This window comes from Piliocolobus tephrosceles, chromosome 3 (assembly GCF_002776525.5).
Source record: "Piliocolobus tephrosceles isolate RC106 chromosome 3, ASM277652v3, whole genome shotgun sequence".
Classification (NCBI taxonomy): domain Eukaryota; kingdom Metazoa; phylum Chordata; class Mammalia; order Primates; family Cercopithecidae; genus Piliocolobus; species Piliocolobus tephrosceles.
Window position 1 is genome coordinate 43,440,801 of NC_045436.1, and position 16,042 is coordinate 43,456,842.

A 16,042-nucleotide genomic window follows, 5' to 3' on the forward strand; every position below is an offset into this window, starting at 1 on the left:
TTTTTTTAATCCAATCATCCTCTCTATGTCTTTTGTATTAGAGAATTTAATCCATTTACATTCAAAGTTATTAGAGGTAGGTAAGGACTTACTATTACCTTTTGTTACTTGTTTCCTGGTTGTTTTGTTCTTTATTTCTTTTTTCCTCTCTTGTTGTCCTTTGTGATTTGAGCATTTTCTGTATTGCTGTACTTTGATTTCTTTCTCTTTATTGTTTGTATATATGATGTAGGGTTTTTTTTTTGTGTGTGTGTGTATAGTTACTATGAGGTTTAGATAAAACATCTTATAAACTACTGTTGTATGCTGATAACAGTTTAATTTCTGCCACATACAAGAACTTTGGCCATTTACCTTTCCCCTATTTATGTTTTTAATCTCAAAATTTACATCTTCTAATATTGTGTATTCCTTGACAATTTATTATCACTTTAGTTAATTTTCACTGTTTTGACTTTTAACCTTCATACTAGAAATATGTATGATTTACACACCATCACTACAGTGTTGGAGTATTCTAGATTTGTTTATATGTTTACCTCTACTGAGAAGTTTTATACTTTCATATGTATTCATGATAGTAATTATTATCCTTTTGTTTCCACTTGAGGAACTCGTTTTAGTATTTCTTGTAAGACAGGCCTAGTGGTAATGAATTCCCCTAGCTTTTGCTTGTCTATGAAAACCTTTCTCCTTCCTTTCTAGAAAGACAGCTGTGGGGATATAGTATTCTTGGTTGTCAGTTTTTTTTTTTTTTCTTTCAGTACTTTGAATATATCATTCCACTGGCTGTTGGCCTATAAGGTTTCTCCTGATACATCCACTGGTAGTCAAATGGGGACTGCCTTATGTGTGACTTGACTCTTTTGCTGCTTTTAAAGTTTTCTGTTTGTCTTTGACTTTTGACAATCTGATTATAATGTTCCTGGGATAATTCCTCTTTGGATTCAATCAATTTGGCAACTTTGAGCTTCATAGATATGGATGCCTGTATCTATCCCAAGGCTTGGAAAGTTTTTAGCATTCTCTGTGTCTTCTCCTCTGGAACTCCCATAATGCCAAAAATCTGTTGGCCTAGTAGCATTCCATAAGTCCCATAGGCGATTTCACTCTTTTTCCTTTTTTTCTTGTTTTTTTTTCTGACTGAGTCACTTCTAAAGTCCTTTCTTCAACTTCACAGATTATTTATTCTGCTCAGTGGAGTCTGCTATTGAGGCTTTATATTTCATTTTTTATTTTATTGATTGAAGTTTTCAGCTTCAAGATTTCTGTTTGATTATTTTTTGTGTTATCTGTTTCTTTATGAATTTGTTATTCAGATCATAAATTATTTCCCTGATTTCATTAAATTATCTGTTTGTATTCTTTTATACCTTGTTGAGTTTCCTTAAGATTATTATTTTTAAATTCCTCTTCAGATAATTAGTAAATTTCTCTTCTGTTGTATCAGTTACTAGAGAATCATTTAGTTCCTTTGGTGGTGTCATTCTTCCTTACTTTTTCATGTATCTTGTGTTTTTGTATTTATGTCTGTGCATCTGGTGGTGTGATCACCTCTTCCAAACTTTATAGAGTGGCTTTCATTGGGGGAAGACTTGTCCCTGAAGATGAGCCTAAGGGTGGCAGTTGGACAGATTATAGTGGCTCTGGTTTTGTATCGGTGCAATGGTGAAATCTTTGTGCAGCTTCTTTTGTTGTGATCAATGTTAGTAATGACTGTGGATGCCTCTGTGGTCTATGCTGCAAGAGTTCATGGCAGTGGTGGTGGTTTCACAGCTTATTAGGGCAAGGACTTTAGGGATTTTTCTGTTTTTGCTTTTCATACAATTTGGAGTCTTAGCTGAGGGGATCTATTTGGATGTTGGGTCTGCGTAGCTCAAAGGCAGCCACAGCAGCACTGGTATTCATGGCACAGGTGCTCAGGGTGCCTGTGGATCCAGGTTCTTGGGCTCAGGATCTTTTGAGATTACTATTAGCACTTGGGACTTGAGGCACAGGTTCACTCTTCAAGGCATGATTGAATGCAGTTCTCTCACTAGGCTGGGGTCCGTTGCTCTGAAGCATACCCTAGAAGCCCAAACCCTGGGCTGGATGCAGTTATGGTACTGCCCCTGGGGGGCATGGCATAGTACTTGCATAACTCTTGGGAAGAAGGGGTACTCCAGAGGCTCAGGCCCAGGGAACAGAGCACAGCTGCAATTTGGGACCTGGAGCCACGAGGGCGCAGTGGTAACTCAGGCTCTGGGGGATGAGGTGACTCTGGACCCTGAAGTAGTAGAACATGGCCATAGCCCAGGTTCTGTGACACAAAGTGCAGCAGCAGCAACAGCAGCAGCAGCCGCAGCAAGGACCCAGAAATGGTAAGATGCCACTTTGGCTTGTGGGACGTGGGGCGCAGTGCAGCAATGACTTTACTGCCTGGAGAGATGGGGTGCTTCAGCAGCTTGGACTGTGGGGGACTCATTCTGTTCCAGGTAGGCATGGCACTGTGCCTATTTGGCCTGGGGAGTGGGGCGGTATGGCTTAGCCAGGGCTCTGAATTCTTGGGATGGGAATTACTGTATCTGCTTAGCCCCAGAAAGCATGGCTACAGCAGTCTGGGGAGCTTCTGTATTCTCAAGGGTGGGGTGCCACATCAGGTGTGGTACTCAGAGGTACAACTGCTCTGGTGTGCTGGAGGGTTGGAGTCCTTTGTGGGGCAGGATGCGGTGTCACCTCTGGGGTTGGGAGAATGCCGCTCCAGTGTTCAGGAGACCTGAGGCTTCCTTCCCTTCTCTGTGCCGCCATCTCAGGTTTTTGTACTTTCCACGATTTCTCCTGTTTATTTGCTGTTCTCTGGTGCTCTCCTTTAGCTGTTTTGGTAAATATGCAGTTGCTTATTCTTTTTTTTTTTTTTTTTTTTTGTGAAAGAGAAAGATCTCTAGCAGCTTCCTGTCAGCCATCTTGCTGACATCACTTCTCTGGTGGCTTTCAATTATCGACCTCACCTTCATCTTTAGAACAGAACCCCAACTTTTAGCTGGCACCCAACTGAAATAATCATATTTATCTACTAGACTTCCTGGTGTTCTATTTGGCCATGTGACTAAATTCTTGCTTTTAACATGTAAATAAAAGTATTTTATGTTACATCCAGGTCGTCCCCTTAAATGGAAGTGGTACAGCCTTCATTTTTTTCTTCATCTTTCTGCTTACTGGAATGTTGATTTGATTATTAGAGCTTGAGGAGCATTCTTGGCTCATGAGATAGTCTGCTAATGACAGTGGAGCAGCAAGAATAGGATGTGGGGTCCTTTTGACTATGGAGCTGCCATGCCAGCCCTGGATTGCCTACCTTGGGACATCTTTTACACGAAAGAAAAATGAGCATCTCTTTGTATAATCTACTGTTATTGGGGGTAATATTTTATGTACAGCAAACTAAGCACATTTTATATAAAATATATAAGGTTATAATTTTCAAATAATAGAATATAATAAAGGACATTTAACATTGGAACTACACTGAATATAATTTAACATAATGTGATATCTAGTAGGTACTGAAGAGCTGAATTACTTTTTGGGTCTAATATAAATTAATAGTTATATTAATAAGTTAATAACTTAATGTGGTGTTATAAAAAAATCTAGTTGCCTTGAATTTTCTAACCTTTGGATTCTTTTAGAAATACAGATTAATATTGAGAATAGTTTTGTTATTTAGCTGCAGTATGCCTTATGCTACATACAAAACTCAGACATCTAGGGGAATTTTTGAAAACATTCTTTCTGGAACCTATTTTGTTAAAATATTCTGGGACAGATATTCTGCTTTTTTTGTTTGTTTTTTGAATGTTGAGTGTATAAATTAACATGTGGTTATAATGCTTCTCTTAAACTTTATGCATCTTTGGTCAAAGGGCGACAGTCTAAATAAAAGATCTTGCAATTTTTATTGTCTTAGGGTTTGTATATCATTTTTCTAACAATTTTTTTGAATTGTGGTAAAATAATTTTTAAGTGTACAGTTCAGTGGCATTACGTACATTCATATTGTTGTGTAACCACCATCATCCATCTCTAGAACTTTTTCATCTTCCTAAGCTGAAACTGTGTACCCATTAAATGACTGGTCTCCATACTGCCTTCCCCACCCTCTGGCAACTACCAGTCTACTTTTTGTGTCTATGAACTTGACTATTCTAGAAACCTCATATAAATAGAATCATACAATATTGTCCTGTTGTAACTGGCTTATTCCATTGTAGCACAATTCTTTTGTATTTACTTGGGAAATTAATCATAAATGAGTTATGATTGCCTAAGATTATCTTTCTTATATTTATCTTCTGAACATTTTCATCTGTTTTAATTATAATGGATATTAACAGAGAGTAGGTAGTGTTATGATAAAGTAGGGTATTAGAATTGCTAACCTACGAAATATAGTACAAAGCTGAAGTCACTATATAGCTATATGCTTTTATTTTTACGAAGATAATTGAAACCTAAAATGACCAATTTCTTTTAATAGATCAGAGATGAGTGTGTTGGGTATTTTGGCAATCTGGTGAGTTTTCTATCATCCCGTAAAACAATATAAATATCATATTGCAGGGGAACATTTGATTTTATACATTATCTAAATCTGTAATTATATGTTAGAAAGAGGTAAAATGATATTTTAGGATAAAATATCAAAGTTCACAAATTAAGCCATTTTCCCACTTGGCTTATATTCTATTTGTATAACAAATGGCAATTTTTTCTTATTCAAACTGTATAGATTTTTGAGATTGAATACTAATGCCTACAATGATATGCAGATGTTGACGATTATTTTTGTTTTCTTGGGAAAAATGTTGGTGATATTGTGACTATGAATATAACACTTTGTCTTTGACATCACTGTTTTATTTTTATTTCTAAAGCTCGTAACATTTCTTCTTGCTCTTTCTTGCTTTCCTCAGAGGCACTTTATAGAAGCCCACTTTAGTAAAACCTTTTTAGTAGATTAGTAGCTATGAATCTTTCAAAAATCCCAGCTAGAAGAAATAGGATAGGGAGTTGGCATAATGGGAAGCATGCAACTGTATTTACAAATCTTAGACTTTGTCCCACAATTTTGGTGTAGCCCTTCAGCTGACAATTAAAATCTTTGTTTTATCAGTCATCATCCAACCCTAACAGATGGGTGAGGAATTAATCTGATTTGTATTTTTCCCCACAACTTTCTGCTACATATTGTAATATTCTATGATTAACATTCAGCGAATTCTTAAAGTTGATTGATGGGCCTTAAAGATATAATATGTACATCCTATTTAAATTATGCCAGAGTAAAACCACAGAACAGAAGAGCTCCTAAGACCCCTGTAGACATTTGAAAACAATTTTGATACTGTCGTCCACTCAAAAAGAAATCTGCTAATACTGTAACGTTTTTTCCCTTGCCAGGACTCTCCTTGCCTGGTGTCATTTCTTGAGCTCTCCTGGGAGGAGATTAGTCTAAAACAACAAAGTAGCCAGATGTCTGGTTCTGAGAGAGTCCCAGAGGCCAGGCTATGGTAGGCAACAGAAACCGCGTGGGGCTGAAGATCAAAGATACCTGAGAATTACTTATGGACACATAGTATGTGTCATTCCCATTATTAACAGTCTGAGAAAATTTGTTTCCCTAATTAACCCTTTTGTTGGAATAACCTTAAATTTTAGTGAGTATAGTTCTGTTTTGATATGTTTTCTTTTGTGTAGTGTTAAATGCACACACCATAAAAGAGAAACGAAAGGGAACTCTCGTGCTTGATCGAAATCTCTAAGCTGTTATTCTTCTCCCAAATAGATATGCTATCAAGTATGTTATCATTTATCATGAAATAAATGGGCATTATGGTTCTACGTTAAAATTATACATCAGTAGAAACCACATGGTTTGTATGTACAAAAAGCTGTTCTTAAATTCCTAATCCTTTTCAAGCACAAATATTTCAACTTTTAACTGTTTTAGAATGGTGATTTTTAGATCACAGTTTCCTATTCTTAAAATGAATTCAGAATAAGTCCCAGTGGTGGGAAATCTGTATTTTATTAATAGTTGACCTCTTTCTTTTCACATTGGTATTACTAATGAAATTCTAATTAAAAATTCTTGTTATCCTTTATCTGTTTGCTTTTATGATATAATCTTCATTACTTACACATGTACAAAATTGGAAAATACAAATGCATTTGCTATTTTAGGTTATTCTTAATTCTAGAGCCTCTAAAAGCTTTCAGCTGAATTTATCCAAGGGATGAGTAAAAATCTAATTATAACTTGTGAGTTTTTAGCCTCTAGATGAGAGTATCAGAAAAGAAAACAAAAGATTTTGGTTGACTTTGCTACTTGTTTTTGTTTCTGTTTAACATTATCATGTAACAACAAAAGTGTGTAAAAGCCTTATTCTTGCGTTTTCTGAGATGTAATCATAAACCATTGTTATCAAGAGCATGATTAGTCAGCTTTAGAGCTTTTAAGTGCTACAACACATTCTGTAGCATATAGTCATATAAACTTGGCATAAAAGCTGTAAAAATGTCTTTAAATCTAATTGGAGATATGTGTTAGCAATGTAGTGCAGAGATTTCATATTCTTTGTGTAGTGGTCAAGGCTTCTTTTAATTCCTTGAGGAAAGTGAAGCTCCTAGGAGCAGTTTATAAGGATTAATTGATTTATATCTTTGTTTCCAGATTTAAGTATTGAAGCAAGAATAAAATTGGCTTCTTGTACAAAGAACTGTTTGTTTGTTTTGAGATGGAGTCTCACTCTGTCGCCCAGGCTGGAGATCTTGGGTTCACTGCAAGCTCTGCCTCCCAGGTTCACGCCATTCTCCTGCCTCAGCCTTCTGAGTCGCTGGGACTACAGGTGCCCGCCACCATGCCTGACTAATTTTTTGTATTTTTAGTGGAGATGGGATTTCACCATATTAGCCAGGATGGTCTCAATCTCCTGACCTCGTGATCCACCTGCCTTGGCCTCCCAAAGTGTTGGGATTACAGGCATGAGCCACTGTCCCCAGCCTGTATTTTTTATTTTTTCAGACCAGAATTTGTTACTTCCGTGACAAAGGGTGATCTGTGTTTTTCACTCTTTACGCTTGTGTTTCTGCTACTGGCTTCCCCCACTGTGAACAACACCATTTGCTATCACTAAACCAGTCTAATTAACTGTCTTCCTGTTTTGAATGCAAGTTGAGTCAGTGATGGTCACTTTACCATAAATATACCTGAGCCCTAAGTAATAGATTACTTTAAGCAAGTAATATTAGAGAAAACCATAATTCCATCAAGTCCTTAAAGTTTTTTTATAGCAAGATTTGATCTGAGGCAATGCAAGTCATAGTTCTAGAACTAAATTCCAAAAGAAAGGAGATCCAGCATCCCATTGGACTGTGGCTCAGGGTGCTGTTTGCTTTCTTCTGTTCAGGTAACTCCACATGTGCCTCCCCTTTACCCTTCACGCCAAGACACATGCACATGCACACACACAGAGACACACACAGTTTAAATGGTCATTTGTTAAAGAGAAAACTGAAAGGTAACTCGTCGTTTTGTCTTTCAGAAGTTGTCAATACTGCTGACCACTTATTCTTAATGTATTTATTTTGCATTGGCCATTGGTGCCCTGCTGCTTGCCTCCGCCTTATTTACTTCATGGGCCATTATTGCACTTATCATCTCTTTGTACAGCATGTCTTCCACAACACTCTACAGAGAAGTGTTTAATTGTGCTTTAAAAAATAGGTATTATCAAATTTAAGGAGGTGAAGAGTGTTAGTTTTCTAGTTGCTACTCTTTACTTACTCTACCTTCCTCATTCATAGATTTCCTTTTATATTGCCGCCTCCTCTACCTTCTCATATTTTATTTCTTTTTCTTCATCTTTTAGGTGTTAATGTTTCTTAACATTAAGAAACATTATGTTTCTTCATCCTATCTGTAGCTTTACAGGAAGGGTTCTGATGTGAAATAAGAGATAAATTGTAAAGGCAGGCAATTAAGATCTCTTTCTAAAAACAACTTTAGCAGCTTAATGCATAATGATTTAGTACTTGCATGGGTGTTGAGGTAGTCATCTGTAAACTTTTTATGATAAAAATTATGTGCTTGCAATATAAATTCAGTTGGCTTTTTCAGAATGTGAAGATTTAATTTGCGTTTTAATTTCTCTTAATTTTAAAAGCTTCAAGGTTGTATATACAATCTTAACATTTTCTTTTTAGTTCATGATGGATTGAAAGATTTTTTGAGGTATTTATTTATTTTTTTACTTGTTTGATCAATTTCTCTAGTTTTCATTTAAAGTTATATTTATGTTCACCCAAGGTTTGGAGTAAGAGCTTTGAAACATCTGTTACTGTTTAGAATGGTGGTCTTTGACGCTTAAGTTACTCAAGAGGCTGAGGTTGCAAAGTGACAGGACTAGATCTTGGCAAATGGGAGTGCTCAAGAGGGCAATCGTGGAAGGCAAGGATGTTTGGGGAACGAAAATGATTGGTTCTTGAATCCTTGTGACTTCTAACTCTATTGCTAAAATAAAGATCAACATTTAAAAAAGCTATAATAGAAAGTTAAGTATTGCCATTGATTATATTCAATATGAGTGGTTGACAGGAAACGTTTTAAGTGGATTATTTTTCTTTTTTTCAAGTAAGATTTACATAATTAAATACAAAATAAAACTACAGCTGATAGATAGTTAGATACCTAAGAATAATGTTTGGGAAGCTGGGTTTCCTGAAGATATGAGGCTCAGTTATTTTAGCCTGGGGATTTTGCCTGGGGAAAAATGTATGTGCCTCTACAGCTGAAGGGCTATTCAGGAAGAAACAAAGTAAAATGCACCTATTTTAACATGTAATTTCGATATCTCATACTTAATGTTATCCTTGGCAGAAATGTCAAAAAATACTAGCTGCAAACCATCTCTGAAGCCGTATCTATACCACCAGATTGAACTGGGTAGATAAAGTTCTTATGAATCAAATGGTTTTCATTGGAAGAGGAAGGTCCTTTCTAGGTAATTCTCTGGAGGGAAGGGAATGCTCTGGTACAATCAGAATGAAGATGTGGCTTATTTCAAATACAGGAATGTGCAGGCTATAGAAACTGCTGGTGGAGGTTGGGGGGTACATTTTAAAATTAGTATATCACACATAAGCATAAATAGGTTTATTTCACATGACTTTCTATTTGTATTTACTCTCACTTAAATTTTTAGGTAACATTTTCTTCATTTATCTTTACTTTTAGAAATTGTATAAGTTTTATAAATCTTAAGCTTATCCAAAGTTGAATTGCTAATGCTGGAAATCATACTATAATTCTGTCCTTATTGCCTTCTTTACCACCCTTTAGAGACCAAATTATTCTAGCTAAATAAATTGCTATTTAAGATAAAATCAAGTTCTTAGTGATGGCATAACTAGATTTCTATTTCATATATATGCTTTTCTTGTTTACCCTAGAGTGGAAATGTACCTCTTTAAGGAATTAAAGTGGTAAAGTCTGGCCACTATTTATCCTGTCACCACATGGCTGCTGTTGATTATTTTTTATTCAAAAATCAAATTTCTATCCTTAATGACTTGGAAGATGCATTACATTTTGTCAAAATGTAAGAATTCTTGAAGAATAAAGAGCCCCTGGAATCCCCCAAAAGATCAAGAGGCAGATGTGTATAATTTTGTTGTTTAACACATATATGAGCATTAATATTCATAATGGAGTTTAGTATTTTGTATTTATACTTTTATCAATAACATATTGCAGTGTATTGTTTAGAGACTATTAAATAGCTCAGGATTTACTTATGGAAGGAAAACTTCTTCTAGGTTTTTTTTTTTTTTCTCTTTTATTTGACTTTTCCTCAGGTTGTTTAGTAAAGAACAACTTTCTTCAACATGAGGAGGATATTTACTTCATATAAAACCCTGTCTGGCATGTATGGAAGTAATCCAAAGAACTGACAAGTTGCAGAATGGTCACCCTCACCTGTTTAATGTGTTGCAAAAACTGTTAAGGTAACAGAGATAACTGTGCCAGTGAAAATCAGTGCCATAGCCCTTGATACTTAATTTTGATTAATTATTAGAATGTATATAAAGTATATCAGGTTGGTTGCTATAAATAATAGTGTTAGTTCCCTAACATTTAAAATTCATAGAAATGTTGGATACATGTACTTTTGTTTGACTGCAGGATCCATTTTTTTAAATTAAAATACCCACAAAAATGTAAGATTTCTAGAAACTCATTTTTTAAAATACTCAATTAGTAGAAAATGTTCCCCTAGCCAAATTGGTAGTCTCATGCTCTTTTAAATAGCATTATTTAGAATACTTCTAAAAGCACTTTTTCCCGTTAAATTAAATGTCAAATTATACCCATTCTTTGCAACCTTTTTAAGGGGAAATTTCAAGGAATGAGGCTATATTTAATTCACTGAAATGAATTATGATTTCAAACATCTGTTAAGGTGTTTTAAAGATGATCTTATGTAACGTGGTAAATAGAAATTTTTAGTGGAATATACACTTCAGCTTTTCCTTACATGATATATATTGTAGCTTGGAAAGAAAATCACACACAGATAAAACATTCTAGAAACTAAACAGCATTAAAATAAAACATATGTGTCATACATGCAAACAGTAAAAAGCATGTCAGTGGGTCAGCCTTTTTTTTAAAAAAAAAAAAAACTGTCTTCAATAATCATTTGAGATTAAACAAAATAATTTTGACATCTTTTTTGATTATACCATCAGCCAGTTGTAGTGATCTATCCACAACTTTTCTTATTGGAATCAGTGTGCACAAAGGTTTATGCTTTATGGGAATCTTAGGATGTGCTTGAAACATTTAAAGGAGGCATTGGTATAAGAGTACCCTCACTTTTATCCCCATGAGGAAATAGTGATGACTGCCATTCAGGTCTTCCTCACACTTCTAGTCCTCTATATTGATTGAGGAATCTTTAGACAGCCAGTGACCAAGTGGTTTGCTTTTTACCAACTTGGGCTTTTATATTTGAAATTCACATTTCAGTCTCATTCCTACCTACTGCTGCAGAATGGCCTTTAGACAACTAGACTTTAAAAAGTTAAAAGGCAATAAGTCAATCCCCTGGAAACGATGCAGAAACATAGATTCAAATCATAAATAAGGAAATGCATTGGGTACATTAAACCGACATAGAAAAATGGATTTCTGTCTTTTGTAGTAAGGTAATTGGGAACCACTGCTTGGCAGGAGCTGGGGCTATTGAGCTAGCTCTAGCTGCCACAGGTTGATAGGCAGGTGATAAGGCAGCTTCCACCAGGGTCTGCACAGGAGGCCTACCTAATATGCTGTCTGCCCTAAGGGCCTATGGGAACACAGTTGGATTATTATGTTAATGCATGAGCCCGCTGCCCTCTTCCTATCCCAGCTGGGTTCCCTGTTGTTAGGAACTGCTTTGCACTGACAGTGGAGTAATATGCTTCATGATTGAAAGGGCAAAGGGGCTTGAAAGAAAAAAAAAAAAAAAAAAAAACAGAATAAGCCTGCACAGATATGTAAATGAGAGAAGGAAATCTGTAGGAAGATTTCACTTTGTTAGAAAGTTCTTCTTATAGCACTCTGTAAAACCACTCATTTCTTAATTAATTTCTGGGTTTGCTTTTCTTCCTAACACTGGTATGTATGCCGTACATGGAAGTGTTTTTCTAAACAGGCACTTAACTTGATTTGATTTAAACTAAGATGCTCTAACACATTTGTACCCAAGTATAATGCTGACAGCAGTGCATTTTTTTGCACGTTGATTATTCTTTAATGTTTGTCCCTCAGTTATTCCACTATATTTTATAGAAAAGTTTATTTTTAAGATGCTGAAGGATTTATATTTTGTATTGAGATGTCACTTTTATTTCTCTTTATTTTTGGTGTACATTTGGAAAACTACATGAGCTATCTTTTGGGAGTTGGGGGGTATGGAGGACAGGAAATGGTTGGGTGGGTCAGAGGGATATTTTCTTGAGTTCGTGAATTTGATATAAGTGGTGGTTCAAGCATTTTATGTTTAGTCAAGGTTTTTAATGTTGACACCTTAACATAGTGAAAAGAGTGTGGGCTTTGATGTCTCTAGACCTGTTCAAATGCAGACTCTACTAATTAATTACTATCTGATTTTAGATAAATTATTTTACTTCTCGTTTACTTCAGCTGTAAAATGGGTATAATATGAATTTTAAATGCAAAGGTAAAGAATATAAATAATTTGGTGTGACATAGAGTGACTACTCATTAAATGTTTGCCATAATGATGATATTTAATTGTAGTTGTAACAACTATCATTTTCAGTTATGAGATCATTCTTTTAATATGTATAACTGTATACTTTCAATGGATTGAGGATTTTATCTACCTTCTTTTCAGCAAGCCTCACCAAATAGGAGTGACTTTAGCTACAACTGGAATTTGACACAGAAAAATACTCAGATAGACCTTATCTAACTTAAAGATCTAAAGGTACCTCAAACAAAATGCTAGGGTGTGTTTCTAAAGTTAGTTTTATTATAAGCCATACTTCAAATGCTAAAAGAAAACTGAATGGAAAAGAAAACCTAGTTGGTCCAGTGTTGTAGATAACATCTGTAGTTACTTTAGTATATGCCTATATTTAGGAAAGTTTTCGACTATCCATACGTGTGTAACTGTTTATACAAGTTCAGTATCCCTGTTCTGAAAATCTGAAACTGGAAATGCTGGAAAATCTAAAACATTTTGAATGGCAACATGACACTCATAGAAAATGCTCACTGGTGCATTTTGGATTTTGGATTTTCGGGTTAGAGATGCTCAACCAGTAAGTATATATAATGCAGATATTCAAACATCTGAAAAATCTAAAAATCTGAAACATTTCTGGTCCTAAGCATTTTGGTTAAGAGATACTCAATGTGTAATCATTTGTTTATTTAAGCTAATTTAAAATGGCCATATATAGTTGGGCTGTATTTTAAATACATCTCATGTTTTTTACTTAGCACTGTACCTATTGCATGAAGTAATATATGTAAAGATGATGTATGCGCAGTGCCTGGCACACACAGAGGATTGAGAAGTGGTGGTTGTTGTTAGTGCTAGTGAATTTCCCATACCCACATGCTAGCCTGCATTAGTCATGCTTTGCAGATTTGCAAAGAGGAATTTCAGAGTCAGCAAATGCACAAAGTTTGGGGCTAGGTATAGGCTCAATAGTCTAGTAGTATGGTTATCATATATCTGGTGAAAAAGAATTCACATGATTGCTTTAATGAATAATATACATATGTAAACATCATTTTAATACTCTGGTGAAAACTTTGTTCAAGTTTGAGGTAAGTACCTTGTGTTATATCAGAAGAGAGACTGTTTTCTGAAAAGGTAATTGTGCATTTGACTTTAAATATTAAGAATGAAGAGGGAAGGAACCAATTCTATCTGAGCAGTCCTTTGTAGTTATAGGAAAATCCTTTTATAGCATGTCTTTATATTACCCATTTAGTTATGTATACATGGGGTATGTGTATGGCATGTATATATTTATATATGTATACATATATAAAAATATATACATTTATATGTATATATATTATATGCATCTGTATCTCAGAATCAGTAGTATACCTAGGGATGTTTCAAGAGGAGTTCTGAGGACATTCTTTAAAAGTGGCAGTTAAAATAATCCCCTAAGTTTGAACAATAGTTGTTAAGTTGTTAAGACTTGGAAGAAAAGACATTAAAGGAAGCAATAAGCCCATGAGATAGGAGAGAAATAGCCAAAGAATTATAACTTTTTTACATCCTTCTTCTCCAACCAAATAATAGTGCAAGCTCTGTATGCTGCCTGTTGTCAGAACATATTTATACATCTACCCCAAACGTAGCCATTCCACATTGCATGGTTATATATCTGCCCCAAACGTAGCCCATCATGGAGTAAATAATAAATTCTATTTTAAAGGAAGTTTGATTTTAAAGGAATGCCTTTGTTTTCTTTTAAAGTTGTTTTGGACTGGGTGTGGTGACTCATGTCTGTAATCCCAGCATTTGGGAGGTGGCTGAGGCAGGAGGGTCACTTGGGGCCAGGAGTTAAAGACCAGCCTGGGCAACATAGTGAGACCTCATCTCTACAAAAAAAATTTTTTAAAAAGCCAGGTGTGGTGTCATGCACCTATGGTCCCAACTACTCAGGAATTTGAGGTGGGAGGATTGCTTGGGCCTGGGAGGTTGAGGCTGCAGTGAGCCATGATCATGTCACTGTGCTTGAGCCTGGGTGACAGAGCAAGAGCCAATAAATACATAAATCAGCTCTGGGTTTTATACATGCTAATATTCCTTTATAGGTTGAAATGTTCTTGAGGATGGTGATCATATCTTACAATAAGAAAATATTTCACTGTTTTTTATACACAGTAGGAATTCATCAAATGTTTACTGAATAATTAGGTTGATTTTGATGATAGTACGCAGATTCAAGTAGAAGCATTCTAACTCCACAGATCCTAGTGTCCTCTGTTTTCTCTTACTATTCCCTGGTGCTGCTTTCAAGGAAGCATTTCCCATGTGCCCTTTGGCATCTTCATGCAACTGCTGACTGAGTTAAATTTCCAATCTCTCTGACACCAGCAATAGCTTCTGCGTCTCCTGACCACTTTCCTGTCTTCAACAACCATTTGTACCTCTTTACATCATCCCTATGTTACTATTTTAGTAGCACAAGAAAGGCCAGAGTCAGAGAAATGATCACTGGGTTAGAAGATGTACGTCATAGGAAAAATGCCAAGATCTTGCCAGAGGGATTTGTTTGTACCCTCCTAGAAGCCATTTGCTTCTCCAGTGACTGTACTCTCCTTCTGGTTGTGCTCCCCATTCAGCTTTGCTTTTCAGGAAATTTCAGAAGAACCCTGAATGATTCTTTTTAATCCAAACTGCAATCCTAATTAGAACTGTGAAGACCTTCTCCATACAGGTTTAGTTTTCCCTAAGGACTTTAAAGTACCCCCTCATCCCCAACATTGGTTTAAAAAAATGTATTTGTTGTTGAATATTTTCTGAAGCCTCACAAATCTCTAAATATTAACAAAGAACTACCAACCATGTAACAGGTTATGATTTTAAAATCACAGTCAATTATGTCCTAAGAATTAAACACTGCATTTTGAAAACCTTGCTGGCCAGGCACGGTGACTCATGCCTGTAATCCCTACACTTTGAGAGGCTGAGGCGTGTAGATCACCTGAGGTCAGGAGTTCGAGACCAGCCTGGCCAACATGGTGAAACCCCATCTCTACTAAAAATACAAAAATTAGCCGAGTGTGGTGGCGCACATCTGTAGTCCCAGCTACTCAGAGGGCTGAGGCAGGAGACTTGCTTAAACCCTGGAGGCGGAGGTTGCCGTGAGCCGAGATTGTGCCATTGCACTCCAGCCTGGGCGAAAGAGCGAGACTCCGCCAAAAAAAAAAAAAAAAAATTAAAGTAAAATATAAAAAAAAAAAAAATGCCTTGCTCCATGCCCTCATGTCCATCCCTCCTTTTTCCCACATTAAAATGTTTATTTGTCTCTATGTTTTCAAATGTATCAGAAGTTTTATATCTCTATTTCTGGATTTCTGATTTGGCAAGTCATTGATTAATGGCTCTTACCACTTGGTAATGTGATAATATTGATGATGATATGATTAATAATAGCTAATATTTATTAAGCTTATGGTGCTACTGATTGTCATGAATTGTCTTATTTAATTCTCACAAAATTCTTGTAAGTAGATATTATGCCCATTATTGAGATGAGGGAACAGAGGCTTGAAGTTTAATTAAGCTCGTTAGAGGTTCTCTAGCTGTGGAACTGCATTCAGACCTAGGTAAACTAAGTCTGGGACCCTCTGATGCCTGCACATCTCATGGCTGTTTCACATGGTAAATTATATACTGTAATATCTCTCTTCTCCCACCTACCTCTCTCTAATCTTTGGGTTGTCGTATCTATCCTTGTA

General features: G+C 35.8%; 1 protein-coding gene across 7 annotated transcripts in view; it reads left to right on the forward strand.

Moving 5' to 3' along the window:
- SLC10A7 (solute carrier family 10 member 7) overlaps nt 1-16,042 on the forward strand; it is a 277,847-nt gene that overhangs the window by 44,767 nt on the left and 217,038 nt on the right. The gene's annotated exons all lie outside the window — the stretch shown is intronic.